The sequence below is a fragment of the Phascolarctos cinereus genome, unplaced genomic scaffold, assembly GCF_003287225.1.
Source record: "Phascolarctos cinereus isolate Bilbo 61053 unplaced genomic scaffold, phaCin_HiC Scaffold_4;HRSCAF=312, whole genome shotgun sequence".
NCBI classification, from domain to species: Eukaryota; Metazoa; Chordata; class Mammalia; order Diprotodontia; family Phascolarctidae; genus Phascolarctos; species Phascolarctos cinereus.
Window position 1 is genome coordinate 634,263,159 of NW_027555847.1, and position 16,353 is coordinate 634,279,511.

A 16,353-nucleotide genomic window follows, 5' to 3' on the forward strand; every position below is an offset into this window, starting at 1 on the left:
TATGCCTTCATTTATTGTTGTTGTTCAGTCATTTCAGTCACGTCCAACTCTTTCTGATGTCATTCGGTGTTTTCTCAGTAAAGATCCTGGAGTGGTTTGCCATTTCCATCTCATGCTCATTTTACATATGAGGAAACTGAGGTAAACAGGGTTAAATGATTTGTCTAAGATCACACAGCTGGAAAGTGTCTGAGCCCAGATCTGAACTCAGAAGACGAGTCTTCTTGACTTCAGGCCTAGTGCTCTATCCACCGTGCCATCTTCCTTACCTATGCCTTCTTTACCTCATGCCCAAATCACAGAGAACCCCTTAGGATCCTTCATTTGGACTATTTCTACTTAGTCCACTTATCCCACAGTGCTTTTGTGAAAACTAAATAACATAAGTAAAATTATTTGTACTCAATTCATTATTATTATTATTATTATTATTATTATTATCATTATTATTGTTGTTGTTATTATTATTAGTTATTGCCCCATATAGCAAGCCTTTCCCCTGAACTTCTCCAGTCCTAACGTATAGTTTCCATGCTTCCATCCTTCTCTTACCCCAGCTTCATCCAGTACTAAATTTTACCTCAACCTTTCAAAGTGACAATTAGCTAATTTGATTAATAATAGATTCATATCATGAAACTGTAAGTTGCAATGGATTTTAAAAGTTATTCTGTCTAAGCTCTGCTCAAATATTGGATCCTGTTTACAGGATTTCCAAAGCCATACCAATGCTACAGTTCCTTCTCCATCTCATTTGCTGGATCATCATCTGTATCTCACTTCCTAAAGTTGAGTGTCCTGCAAAGCTCTGTTCTGGGTCCTCTTCTCTTTATACTCTTCATTTGGTGATCTCATCAACTTCCATGTATTGAATTATTAGTCCATGCACATGACTCCCACATCTATATATCTAGTCCTAGTCTCTCTCCTGAGCAATAGTCCTACATCACCAATTACCCATGGACATTTCGAACCAGATGGCCCTCAGGCATCTCAAACTCTTCATGTCCAAAACAGAACGCATTCTTTCCTACAAGCTCCACTCTTCTTTTCAGCTTCCTTATTTCTGTTGAGGATTCCACCAGCCTTTTCAGTCACCGAGTTTCTAGCCTCAGCGCTATCCTATAATTAACTGCTGAATCTTCTTTCAACTTCTATGATGTCTCTCTTATCTGTACCCTCCTCTTCACCCACACAACCGTCATTATAGTTGAGTCTTTCATCACCTATCATCTGGACTAATACAATAGCTCCCCAGTTGGCTTCCTGGCCTTAAGGGTCCCCACTAAAAATATTTTTTTAAAAAAATAACAGGTTTGACCATGTCATCCCCTGTTTAATAAACTCCAGAGGCTCCATACTACCTATAGGCTCAAATATAAACTCCTCTGTTTGACACCTAAATGCCTTCATGACCTGACCCTTCTCAACTATCTTTTCAACCCTGTTACACATCGCTCACTTTCATACATCTTATGGTCTACTCAAACTGTTCTTCTCACTGTTCCTCCATTCATTTCTCAGGTCCTTTGTACTTGAATGCCTTGAATGCACTCCCACCTTACCACTCAACCTACCTTCTAAAAGAAGCCTTTCCTGATTATCTTGGCTATTAGTGCTCTCTCAGGCCAACCTCTTATATCCATTTTTATCTATTTTATCTATACCTGTAAGTGCACATGTAGCCTCCTCTGTTAGAATATATTTTTCATAGGTAATGACTATTTTTCACTTTTGCTTTTGTTTTCCCAGGACTAAGCACAGTCTTTCAAACATAATAGAAACTTAATAAATACTGGTTGACTTACTTTTTGAGCAAGTGATCTTCAAAAATCTTTGCCCAAATCCCTTCAATGAAGAAAAACTCACTGCGCTCTGAAGCAACTCCCTGTGTTTTTAGTCATGCTGGCCAAAATCTGTCTCCATGTAACTTCCACCCATTGGTAATAGCTCCAAATGCAGAGCCAAATAGTGCAAATCTATTCTCTCTTCCCTAGGAAAATTCCCTCCATATTTGAAGCATATGATCATGTCCCTACCATACCCTAAGTATTCTTTCTCTCAGGGGAAAGTCCTTCATCTTTAGCTCTTTCAACTTTTTGTATGATGTGATTTCAAATCCCCTCAACTATCTTCCTTTGGTAAAGATCCAGCTTGTCACTATTCCTTCTAAACAGTAGTGACAATAAATGGATACTCAATTCTAGATGTAGTTTGACCAGGATAGAGCCAGAGGGTCAATCTTCTCGCTCAGACTGGAGCCACCCATTAATGAAGACTAAGATGGAAACAATTTAATGGCTATCACATCCAAGTCTTGATTAATATTGATTCAACATTCCCACAGAACCCTGTCTTCTTTTTCCACATTAACTCCTTTCTGGATATAAGGAGATTTCTTATGATTTTTTGCACTATGTCATATTTTAATGTAAGCACAGGAATTGACATTTATTACTATAGCTTTACTCTTGTTTGCCTCAGCTCACCACTCTAGACTATATTTCAACATTAGGATTGTCATCCTATGCATTTGTTATATCTCAAAACTTTGTGTTATCCACCAATTAAATAAGTAGGTAAGTTGTGCCTTCATCCAAATCTCTGCTAAAAAATGTCAATCAAAACAGCTCATGGCTTGATAACTCCTTAAAGGTGTGCACCAATCTATCAATTATCACTCTTTAGGTCAAATCAGTAGACTAGCTCCAAATCCACTTAACTGAATTCTAATATAGTTCACATCTGTCCATCTTGAGGTAAATAGATCAGATAGAGTGATGGGCTTGGAGTTAGGAAGATCTGAGTTCAAATCCTACCTTAAACACTTACTGGCTATGTAACTGTGGACAAATCCCTTATGGTCTGTCAGTCTCTGGTTTCATACCTGTAAATTGAGCAGGCTGGACTTGGTCTACAACTTATAGTCAGCCAGTTAGTCAGCAAGCATTTATGAAGTGCATACTATGTGCCAGGCACTGTGAAACAGTGTTAGAGTTGCCTGGGAGAACTGAGCAGCCTATGTGTGTCAGATTTTTTTCTTGACTCTGAGGATAGTTCTCTATCCACTATGCCATTTGGCATCTCAAATACACACACATAAAGCTCTATATATGTAGATAATATGCATACATGTATATTTCAAATAGTTGCATTCTAAAAATATTACTTCAAATGATTCTTCACCACAGATTTTACTCACCAACTGGGCAAACCTAAGAACCACTGCATAGGCCCTTAGGACCATAATATCACAAGATTTAGAGTTGGGTGGATAGAGCACCCACCAGCCCTGAAGTCAGAAGAACCTGAGTTCAAATCTGGTCTCGGACCAAACACTTGACACTTACTAGTTATGTGACCCTGGGCAAGTCACTTAACCCCAATTGCCTAAAAAAAAAAAGATTTAGAGTTGGAAGGGTCTTAAAAAAAAACCACTTAATCTAACCTTATTTTACCTATCAGGTAACCATGGCTCTCAGAGGTAAATATAACTTGCCCCAGGGACACATTAGATAGTCAGGTGGCTCTGTAGATAGAGCACCAGTCCTGGAGTAAGGAAGACTCATCTTCCTGAGTTCAAATATGGCTTCAGACACTTACTAGCTGTGTGACCCTGGCCAAGTCACTTCACCCTGTTTGTCTCAATTTCCTCATCTGTAAAAATGAGCTGGAGACAGAAATGGCAAAGCACTCCAGTATCTCTGCCAAGAAAATCCCAAAAGTGGTTACAAAGAGTCAGACATGACTGAATAACAAGAAGAAAAGGTCACATAGGTGCAAAGGAGCAAACTTAAACCCAGATTCCATAAGTCCAGGCTCTGAAACTGTAAGTTTCAAGTTGAATTTAGTGACCTCATCACTCAGTTCTAAGAAAATTGAATTTCCAAACTTCTAATTGTGCCAAAATCATGAGAGTTTTTATTCCTTTGGGGGCTTCCAAAAATATTGACAGCTCTTGGAAAATTTTCAGTACTAATTTGGGGGCCTTTCTTCTCTGTTCCATGGCGACAGCTTTCCCAGCAGCAAGAAGCCAAGCATTTCTGCTGTTTAAATGGTGATTGAAAAAATATATGTAATGATCTCATCTCAGATCCTCTGTTTTTACTGGACTGACTCTAGAAGATGCCCCCATATGCCAACCTGGATAATTGTTTGTTGTTTCTTTTAGCAGTGACATTTGGAAGGCTGGCACATCACAGTAATAGTTTTAATATTTTTGGAGGTCAGCTTGTTATTGAGTAGCAATGGCACGGTGTGGGGGAAAGCACACTCACCCTGAAGACAGGAGGCCTGGGTTGGAGGGCTGACTCTTGCCAGTGAGCAGCTGTATAAGCTTGAGCTAATTAGGTTAACTCTTTTGAGGCTGTTTCTTCACCTGTCCACTGAGGATGATACCTCACGCCTCCTACTCCCTGAGGTCGCCCTGAGAAGCCTATGTGACACTGTGTGTAATAATTTTATAATTGCTAAGTGCCACCCAAATTTTACTCAGCTTTCAAATCTAATTCTGTGTATGGTTGTCCATTGCATCCTAAAATAATTTTGCCAGCATTATTCCTTTCTCCAAAAGACAGCGAGTGGATTAGCATGCATGAGATGTGACCCTAAGGGAATAAGATTGATTTTCTTGTTTGGTTCATTTCTTGGCTCTGAAGGCATTTTCCAAAAAGAAGGCATATTTTGAGCACTGGCTTCGCTGCTGAAATAAGTGTCCAAAGGACAATACACATGTAGATGCATAAGCTCTGGTGTATTTGCCAAGCTCTGGTGTGTTTGCCAAAAGACCAGCCTCATTCTCGTTCTTGTGGGCACAGACCACAGCTCTTTTGCATTCTTTATTTGAATTTTGTTATTGTTCAGGCATTTCAGTTTTGTCTGACTTTTGTGACCCAATTTAGGGTTTTCTTGGCAAAGATACTGGAGTGGGTTGTCATTTCCTTCTCCAGCTCATTTTACAGAGGAGGAAACTGAGGCAAACAGGTTTAAGTGATTTTTCCCAGGGTCACATAGCTAGTATGTAAGACAACATTTGAATTTAGGTCTTCCTGACTCCAGGCCAGCCTCTCTATCCATTGTGCTACTTTGGCTGCCTCATTTATCTGAATTTAACAATAATTCAGCATATATTTATGAATTCCTACCATGTGTAAAGTTCTGTGATTTCACTGGGGATACCAACATGACACATGACATACTTTCATCAGGTTTACAATCTTCTAGGAGGGCAACATGGTAGAGTGGAAAGAAAGTCATACTTTAAGTCAGGAAGATTCGCATTCACACCTCAACTCAGATACCAGTTATGTAACCTCGGGCTAATTGTATGGCTTCTCTGGACCTCAGTTATCTATCTCACTGGAAAAATGAGAATAATAGCACTTACTTCACAGAGTGGCAATGAGAATCAAATTATATAAGATGTGTAAAGTACTTTGCAAACCTTGAAGTACAACATAATTATTATTATTATTATTATTATTATTATTATTATTATTATTATTGTGTGATCTGTACAAATTTGTACAAAGTGCTATGACCAATGTGAAAGGAAGATTTCTGTCATTGGGGGCATCAGGGAGGTAAAAAAAATGCATTATGGGTGCCCTTCCCTCTTTCTTAATGAAAATTTTTTTGCCCTGGTTCAATATTGGAGTAGTTACGGCCAATTCCTCTTGGGAACCACTGTAAGATTCATCTTTCTTGTAAAAACTATTATTTTGATTTTCAGTGCTTTCTCAAATAAAATAGACTCGAATCATAGCATTGCTTTTGATCTATACTATACTGGTGACTATTTCTTACAGTTGCTGTCAAATGATAAAGACATTGCCATGATAGGAAGCGAAGACTGGATGCGAGCACTACCAAGTAATGAAGGGGAGTGCTTCCTCTGCCATTCACCACACTGTAAGATGAGTTGACGCCAGGCACAGCGGTTTACCCCACTACTTCCACTGATGCATGGTGGGCTGACGTACTACATAGTAGGTGGGTCAATGTACAAGCAGGTGGATTGTGAGGCTCTCTCTATCTGGTAGAGTGGATACAATGGACAATGTCTTAGTGTGAGCTGATCAGTTGTTTTTAGTACATGTAGGTCTGTGGAGGTTTAGGGCAGTGACCCTGAAGTCTTTGTTTTGGGTCTTCCTTTTTCACTTTCATTGTGGAGTGAGGAAGAAGTTCATGGGTATCTGTTTTTGTTTTTGTTTTTGAGTTATGCCTCTTCAATACCTTCACGAGACATGTATCAGAAATGAAGGAGCAAGAAATAATGAAAGCTGTGTCAGACCTAGTATAGCATTGCCTATTAGAATTGTAACAGCCAAATTAGATTCTAGTTCACTCCCTAGAGAAGAGTGCCTGGAAGGCACAGTCTATTCCTAATACTTAACCTTTGATTTCCCCAAGAGGTCACTTAGAAACACAGAATCTCAGGGTTCAAAGGGTCTCAGAGGTCCAATCAGCCAATCAACTAACCAGACAATCAAAGAAACAAAGGTAGCCTATGGCAGAAGCATAGTGTTTAGAATGAGATCGATGGCATTCCTTATGAACTTGGCTCTGGTCAGCCTACAGTTGTGATACTGTGTTCAGTTCTAATCTACATTTTAAAAGAAGTATTGACAAGGGAGGGTGATCAGAATGGTGTGGGAACTGGAAATCATGACATAAGAAGGTTGAGGAAATTGAGGCTGTTTAAATTTTTAAATCAATGAACATTCAATCATTAAATGTTTTAATTTTTTTTTAATTTTTAAATCAATAAACATTAAATAAAAAATTTTAATTCAATAAACATTTATTACATGGTTATTATGTATAGAGTATATAATACAGACTATGTAGTATGTCAGCTGCTGGGTAGTTATAATATTTAACTAAGAAATGATTCATTATTATCATAGCCAACATTTATAATGTACTTTAAAGTTTGCAAAGTGCTTTATATATATTATCTCATTTGGCCTTCACAATAATCCTTGGGATGGCTGTTCTTCTTATCTTCATTTTATGGGTGAGGAAACTGAAATTAAGTGACCTTCCAAGAGTCATACAGCTAATAAGTAGCTAAAGAAGGATTTTAACCCAGGTCTTCCTGACTCCAGGCCCAGCAATCTATCCACTGTACCACCTATGTCCTTCTCTGTCAAGAATAGATATATGGTATCAAACCAAATACTTTATCAAGTCCCAAGCTCCAGAAAGAGTACTATTGTTACCCTGAGGAAAATAAGATTTAATACTGTCTTCAAATATTTGAAGGACTGTCATGTGGCAGAAAGATTAGGTAACTCCAAAATATAGTATAGGACTTTCCTAAGGAATTTACAGGGACATATAATTCAACTCAATATAGGAACTATCTAATAATTAGAATTAATTAGAGTAAAAATGAAATGTACAGCCACAGGTAGTAATGAGTTTATTATCAAATGAAGGCTGAAGGATCATTTGCCAGAGATGTTGTGAAGGAGCATTCTACTTCTGGTTAGTACTGGAATCAATTGATTCAAACACCTTCAAACTTTGGAATTCTGTTTCTATGATGCATCAATATTTAGGATACATCCTTAACTTTGAAGGTTGATATTAAGGAGTCCAACTTGTTTGAAACTCTGCTCAGTAAAGGAATTGCCCTTTGGAGGATTTAGGGGAGGGCTGGAAGCAGAATTGCACATAAGGAGAAGATATGTATGGGTTGTTGGAGAGAGTACCCATCAATGTTCAGAAAGAGTCAGTCAGTTGGGGCAGCTAGATGGCGCAGTGGATAGAGCATCGGCCCTGGATTCAGGAGGACCTGAGTTCAAATTCGGCCTCAGACACATAATACATACTAGCTGTGTGACCCTGGGCAAGTCACTTAACCCCATTGCCTAGCCAAAAGAAAACAAACAAACAAAAAAAAAAGTCAGTCAATAAGTATTTATTAACCCGCCTGCTATATACCAGGCACAATGATAAGTGCTGGGACTATAAAGAAAGGTAAGAGACAGTCCTTGATCTCAAAGATTTCACAGTTGAATCAGTTGTTCTACTCTGTCTCAGACAGACTACATGTGGACAATTATGCTGTGAGTGCCCCTCATTCTCAAAATTATTGTTTAAAATTTTGCATTATGGAAGAAAGAAGGATGAAGGGTAGAGAAACTTACTATCACACATTATCAGGGTACCAAGTAGAAGGCTACACAAACAAGGAGGAAGGGCATAGAACATGCATCATTTGTACATCACTTTCATCTAAATTGTTCAAAGCAGGGTAGAATGTGAATGCACCACAAACACAAAGAAATGGGTATAGAGATATATTCAACATATTACAAAAAGAAAGAGAACAAGGAGAAGGGAGAGGGTGGGAATTAAAAGGAAGATGGGATAAAGGAAGGATTAGTCATAAGCAAAACTGTAACCTCAGAGAGCAGATCTTGAAAAGAGGTTTTAAAAGGAAAAAAAAAAGAGGGTAAGAACCTATAACTGGGATCTGAATAAAGAGAGAAAGAAGGGCAAGGTGGGAAGGAGGGAGGAGGTGGAAGCAGATTACATCAAGCATAGAGCATTATTGCACACTTGTTTATCACTATCCTTTTTAGAGAAGCAGATGTGAAGCCAAGAGAAGAGAAAGTATAGAACAGAAAGGAGGTAAACACATAATTGGCAGTTAGGCAGCACACTGGCATGCCAAGCCTAAGTCAGGAAGACCTGAGTTCAAATCCAGCTTCAGATACTTACTAGTTGTATGACCCTGAAAAAGTCACTTAATCCTGTTTACCTCAATTTCCTCATCTGTAAAATGAGCTGGAAAAGGAAATGGCAAACCACTCCAGTGATAAAAAGTCAGACACAACTGAAAATGACTAAATCATAATAAATACATAATTAACTATTATAACTGTGAATATGAGTGAGACTGATTCACTCACAAAACAAAAGAGGAAAGTAGAATAAGTTAAAAAGCAAAATCCAACAATATACTGTTTACAGGAAACAGACTTGAATCATAAAGATAAACACACAGTTAAAAGAAAGGGCATAAGAAAAGTCTACTATGTAAAATATCTAGTTTTAAAAAGGTAGGAGGAAGTAATCATGATCTCAGACACAGCAATAGCAAAAACAGACTTGCTTAGAAGAGATAAACAGGCAAACTACATTATGCTGAAAGGTACCGTAGACAATGAATTAATATCACTGCTTAATATATGCACACCAAATGGCATAGCATTGAAATGCTTAAGGAAAATCTAAATGAGTTGTAGAGCAAAATGAAAAGTAAAATTGTAATTCGGGACTTCGATGTGCCTCCTGTCAGACCTAGACAAATTTAACAAGAAAAAATTTACAGAATTGAATAGAACTTTAGAAAAGTTAGATAAGATAGATCACTGGCAATTGCTAAGTAGAAATTTTAAAAAGAGTGTTTGTATATGTATTTGTCAACTGAATATGGCGCCTTTACAAAAACTGAACATGCATAGGGGCAAAAAAACATACAAACAAATAGTAACAAGCCTATGCTTTACTGACCACAATATATATATATATATATGTGTATGTGTGTGTATGTGTGTGTGTATACATATATACATATACATATATATACATATATACATATACATATATATATACATATATACATATACATATATATATACATATATATATACACATATACATACATACACATATATTCAATCAAGGTCCACAGAAATGAGGATTAAAAACTAACCAAAGACTAAGTAACTTAATCTTAAGAATCGGTAGGTCAAAGAAGAAATCATACAATTAATAAATAATCATCAGTTAAAATGACAGCAATAATGCAACATACCAAATTTTTGAGATTCAGCCAAAGTTACTGAGAGGAAAATATATATCTCTAAAATATTTTCATGCACAATAGAAAAAAAGGAATAGATCAACTAATTGGGCATGCAACTAATAACAACACCTGGAAAATCAACAAAATCCCAATTAAAGACAAAAAAATGAAATTGTGAAAATGGAAGTGGAGATTAAGAAAACCAATATTTTTTTAAATTAATAATTAAAATTGGGGCACCTTTGGAGGAAGAAAAGAAATAAAACAATAAATAATTTGATTTTTAAAAAGAAGAAAAACATATTACACGTATCAAAAATGAAAAAGGAGAATTCACAATGAATAAAGTCAAAATAAAAGAAATTATTACGAATCTTTTTGCCCCACTGTAAGGTAGTAAAACTAACTTTTTTAATTGATTTATACTTTTAAAAAACATAAAATGCCCAGATTATCAGAACAAGATATTGAATTAAATAATTCAAACTCAGTAAAAGAAATTGAAAAGCTACAAAGAGTTCTAAAAGAAAAAAATCCCAGGAGCAAATGTATTTATTAAAAATTAATTATATTAAACATTCAAAAACCAATTAATTCTAATATTAAATATACTATATATTAAAATATCAAAAAAAGAGGGATCTACCAAATTTCTTCTTGGATACTAACCATGTTCTTGATATCTAAACCAGTAAGAGTCAAAACAGAGAAAGAAAACTTTAAGCCAAGGGCCAGAGAACTATGATCCATGGGTCAAATCTAGCCCTCCTCCTGTTTTTGTATAGCTCACAAAATTTAGCTAAACCTAAAGCTATGGGTTATGAGCCATAGTTTGTGGAAACTTGTTATAGCCCAATATGCCAAGTGAATATTGATGCATATTGATTTTAATTAAATATTAACATAAAGGTTACAACAATATCATAAAGATTTTACATTATAACTAAGTTGATTTATACCAGGAATGCAAGTTTAATTCAGTATTAGGAAAACTAGCAACATCATTGACCAAGTAAATAAAAGGAACAAATATCGTATATTTGATTATATCAATAGACGCATAACATACCTTTGACAAAACAACAATACCTACTTTTGTTAAAAATGGAGGGAAAGGGACATCATCATCATCATCATCATCATCACTGTTATCCCCTCCCCTAGGTCCTCCACCCCACATTAAAAACAGAGAGGAACCAACAGGCAAAGTCAAACAAACAGATCTAGGCAGTGGCAATGTCCAAAACTACTTGATTCTTTCTGCATCTCGAGTCTATCATTTCTGTGTGAGGAGAGGAATATCAAATTTCATTAAAGGTCCTCTGGATCAGTCATTATTTTGATCAGAATTTTTAAGTCTGACAGTTATTTTTTTTCAATATCAATATGTTGCATAAATTATTTTCCTAGTTCTGTTCAACTCATTCTACGTCAGTTCATACTACTCAGGATTCTCAGACATGATCTTTTTTTTTTAAAAGCTCAATAATATTCCATTGCATTCATATACAATAATTTATTTAGCCACTTTCCAGTTCCCAGTTCTTTTCTTTTCTTTCTTTCTTCTCTTTCTTTTTAATTAACTTTTTAGGATCAGGCGGCTTGCTTTGTTTGTGACTTCTCTCCCCGGTACTAGCCTCTTTCTTAACTCCACCTCTCCTTATCCCCGCCTATTTGCCAATTCAGTTTGATGTATTTCTGCACCAAACTCTGTGTGTGTGTGTGTGTGTGTGTGTGTGTGTGTGTGTGTGTGTGTGTGTGTGTGTGTATTCAATCTCCCTTGGGGAGCTTAGATTCTATTGCAGGGAAACAACACAAACTCAACTAAGTAGATTTAAAATATATGCAGAGTAAATGTAAAATAATTTCTGCAGGAATGACATCAGCAACTGGGGAATTAGAATAATCTTCATATAAGATGTGACATTTGTGCTGATTCTTGAAGGAAGCTTGGGATTCTAAGAAGCAGAGGGAAGGAGGAAGTATAGTACAGGCACATACAACAGCTTGTGCAAAGAGATGGGAGATGGACCACAGTGTTAGGGGAAGAACAAGTAGCCCAGTTTGGCTGGAATGTATTGTATATGAAAGAAAATAATACCCAATGAGCCTAGAAATGCATACTGAGCCAAACTGGTAAAGATTTTAAATGCTAAATAGAAGAGCTTGCATTTTTATTTTTTTATTTATTTGCACATGTTTGTGTTTTTATTATTTATGGATTATCTATAAGCCATTACTATATACATATATATATGTATATATATATGTGTGTGTGTGTGTGTGTGTGTGTGTGTATACACACACACACATATAATACATATGTATATATGTATGCATATTATATTTATTTATTGATGTGGAGAAATTTGATGAAGTGTAGAAACATGGGGCAGCTAGATGATGCAGTGGATAGAATATTGGGCCTGAAGTCAGGAAGACTCATCTTCAAGAGTTCAAATCCAGCCTAAGACATTTAGAAGTTGTGTGTGACCCTGGGTAAGTCACTTAACCCTGTTTGCCTCAGTTCCCTCATCTATAAAATGAGCTAGAGAAGGAAATGGCAAACCACTCCAGTACCTTTGCCAAGAAAACCCCAAATGGGGTCACAAAGAGTTGGACACAACTGTAACAACTGAACAACAACAAAGGAACATGGGACTTGGAGCCAGAAGATCCCAGGTCCAGACCCAGCTCTGGCTAGGCTGCATGGACTTGGTAAAGTCAGTTCCCATCTCTGGCCCTTAGTTCTCACATCTGAAAATGAAGAGATTGTATGAGAAGACCTCTAAGGTCTTTTCCAGCTCAAAAACCTCTGGTCCTATAATTGCAGGCTAATCGGTTATTTCACCTCTTTGAGGTTCTATTCTCTAAAATGGGAATGATCATACTTGATTGCTGCCTTACTGGGCTGTTATAAGGAAATTTATTTTGTAAGTTGTCAAGTATTCTATAAAATCGATAGCAACTGCTGTTGCTATCATTGTTGATAGAGGGCCAAATCTAGAGTCAGAAAGACCTGAGTTCAAATGCAGCTACAGGCACTTATTAGCTATATGCCCCTGGGTAAGTTACTTAGCCTTAGTTTCAGTTTCTTCATCTGTAAAATGGAGATAATAGTCCCTACATCCCCAGGGCTGTTATGAGGATAAAATAATGCTTGTAAAGCTCTTGGCATAGCACCTGACACCTGGTAGGTGTTATATAAACATTAGCGATTACTATTATTAATTATTATTATTATTATAAATGTGGATGTCTATTCTAACTTAAATGTCACTTCTTCCATGAAGTTTGTCTAATCTCCCCCCTAACTAGAAGCAGACTTTCCGCTTTTGGATCTCACATTGTACTTTTTGCACAGATCACTAATTTCGTTTGTCATGGATGTTATGCATTATAGTTGTCTGTTCAGGTTGGAAGTTACCAGAGAGATCATCCATTCCAACCTCCTCATTCTACTAATGAGGAAATAAAGGTTAAGTGATTTGCTTAAAATCACAGTCAATAAGTGAGGAAAGAATGAATAAATGAATGAAAAAAACTTATTAACCACTTACTATATACTAGACATTGTGTTAAGTATAATACATCTGGGATTTGAACCCAGGTCTTTGACACCAGGTCCTGTGTTCTTTACATTGCAGTATACTGTCTCTCTACAAGGCTGTGATCTCTACAGGTACAGGGATCATGTCTCACCCAAACTGTAACGGCACCATGATTAACATAGTAATTTACATAAAGCAGCCACAGTAAAAGCGTATTGGATTGAATATTAATAATATGGATCCTTGTACCTTCAGGTTTTTTCATTGGTAAGCACTCAACCCTGGTGAAATCTGAAGAAACTGAGCAACTGGAGAGATCAAGTGAATTGCCCATCCCTCAAAGGATTGCTAACACATGATGAATAGATTATACAAATTCTATGCGTTATGAATAAATAAGAGGTAGTAAGTTAGTAAAGAGAAGATTTGAACACTTCTGGCTTAAAATAATGATTTTTCTCCTTTTTTCACAGTTATATTCTTACACTCCCTAAATTCTTAACTCAAATGAAGATTTCCCTCAGCCTTTTCAGTTTCTTTATCATCTTTTCTATTTGATGCTTTAAAATTTGTAAAGCACCTCATGCATATTATACTGCATACTATGTGCCAGGCATTGTGCTAAGTGCTTTATATTATCTCATCTTATCCTCACAATAATCCCTTGAGGTAACTGCTATTATTATCTCTATTTCATACATGAGGAAACTGGGGCAGATTGTGGTTAAGTGATTTGTCCAGGGTCACCCAGCCAGTGAAAGTGTCGGAGTCCAGATCTAAAATCAGGTTTTCTGGACTCTAGATCTAGACCTCTATCCACTTTGCCACCATTTTGTCTCAATAAATTCCAGTGGTCCCCTATTACTTCTAGGATATAAGTTAAATTCTGTTTGCCAATTAAATCCCATTGCAAACTCGCTCTAAAATTACCTTTCCAACCTTACTGTGCCTTACTGTCCCTTAGTTACTCTATGGTTGAGTCAAACTGGCTTTTTTGGTGTCCCCCATACACACCACTCCTTCTCCCAACATCATGCCTTTGCACTGACATCCTCATGCCTGGGATGCATTTCCTTCTCAGCTCTGTCTCCTAGAATCTCCTAGTTTCCTTCAATGCATCTCATGCACCTTCTCCTACCTGAGGTCTTCCCTGATTCAGTCCACCACCTTGGATCTATTTTATATATACCTAAATGTGTATATATTATCTCCCCCAAGAGAATGTAAGCTCCCTGAGGACAGGAATATTTCCCCAGAACTTAGTACAGTGCTAGGCACATCATAAGTGTTGCTGATGATTGATTCTTTCAAAGAATACTTGAGCAAAACTCTTCTGCGCCTCAGTTTCCTCAGCTGTAAAACGAGAGGACTTTTTTCTCTAAGGTCCCTTTCATATGTAAATCCCATAATCCTCCCTCACTCTCCCTGGTAACCTGGACATGAAGAAAAACATTGCTAGAGGACTTGCAGCCATCACCTAAGGAGAACCGACCAGATGCTTTACTGCTTTTACATACTGCAGCTGAAACTACATTTTCACGCACCCTGCAGAATCCCCGGTTCTGCTCTATACTGTGGGAATTTCTACAGCAAGACAATGGGCAGGAATCGTCCGCCACACCTCCAGCAGCTCCCGACTGCTTTACATTTCACAAAGAAAGATGGAGAGCACTGCTGCCCCCTAGTGGTCCCCGGCTTCCATAACACATCCCCAGTAGGACCTATCTCTTGACTCTTGTAAATGTGGGTATAAACACAAGCCCAAAATACCTGTGGTTTCAGTGACTGTGGACTAAAATCTGACCCCAGAGGAAGTTGGAGGTGGTAAGAATAGCTTGAACTCTATTTTGTTTTATTTCTTTTGTTTTTCCTTTGAAAGGGACTATTTGTCCAATGAAGAGCAGAGAAGGGAAGTGTGTGTGGGGGGGGTTATTTTCTATTTTATTTTACTGTATTCCTTTGAAAATCTGAGAGGGGCTAATCAAGAATGCAGCTTTTGTGTAGCTGAAAAAGCATGGGACCCAATTAGATGACCCGGGTTCAAATGCAAGGAACAGCATTTACTACTTTTGTGAAATTTCCGTCAGTGGCCCTCAGTTTCCTCATCTCCAAAAAGGGGGTGGTATTAATAATACCCACCTAACAACTCACAGAGTTGTTATAAAGATTAAATAAGATATGTCAAAAAGAATAATGTGCCTTTTATTATTGTTAACAATCATTTAAACAATTTTAACATTTACACCAGACCCCTGACACTACAAGAATTTTGAATTTGTCATTGTCTCTACTGTCTTAGAGTCAGGATGTGATAGTGGAGTCCCTTTCTGAGTAAGCCCAGGTTCATTTCTCTTCTGGGAGAGCCCAAGCCTTCAGGGTACTAACATAGGGCTGAATGCCTGTGTTGGGAAGGAGTGAAATGGGATTCTCTGGAATGTGTGCGGAAGGTTACCCCACAAGTAATCCTAAGTTTGTTTCCCTTTCAAAGGGAGTCTGAATCACGGGATGGTGCTATGAGCCTGGAGGACAGAAATATACTATGAAAGGTGAGACTCACAAAAAAAGAGAGGATAATTGTATCCAGTGTTTAGGGGTCTATTGTAGAGAGGATTCCTGTTCAGGCATAGACTGGACAAAATAGTCTCAGTTCTTTTCTAAGAGATTCTACAACTTCTTGGCGAGGTTGTAACTTGAAGTTATTTTTGTTCAGTTATAGACTGGACCGGACAGCCTCTGGGGTCTGTTCTAAGTCTGAGCCTCTGTGATTCTCTGAGAATCAGCAGTTGCTGCCCCTGAAAGAGGACCCAGCCAAGTGCCTCATTGAATTGTACAAGCCTTGCTTCTGCCTGAGGGACCCAAAGGATAAACTGTTACAGAAGCACATCCAAGTCATTGCTTTCAGAGCTCACAGGTGTTTAGGCAGAGTTCAAGAATCCACATCTGTTAGTAATCCCTGTGTCTCTGGCCAAAGGATGCTCC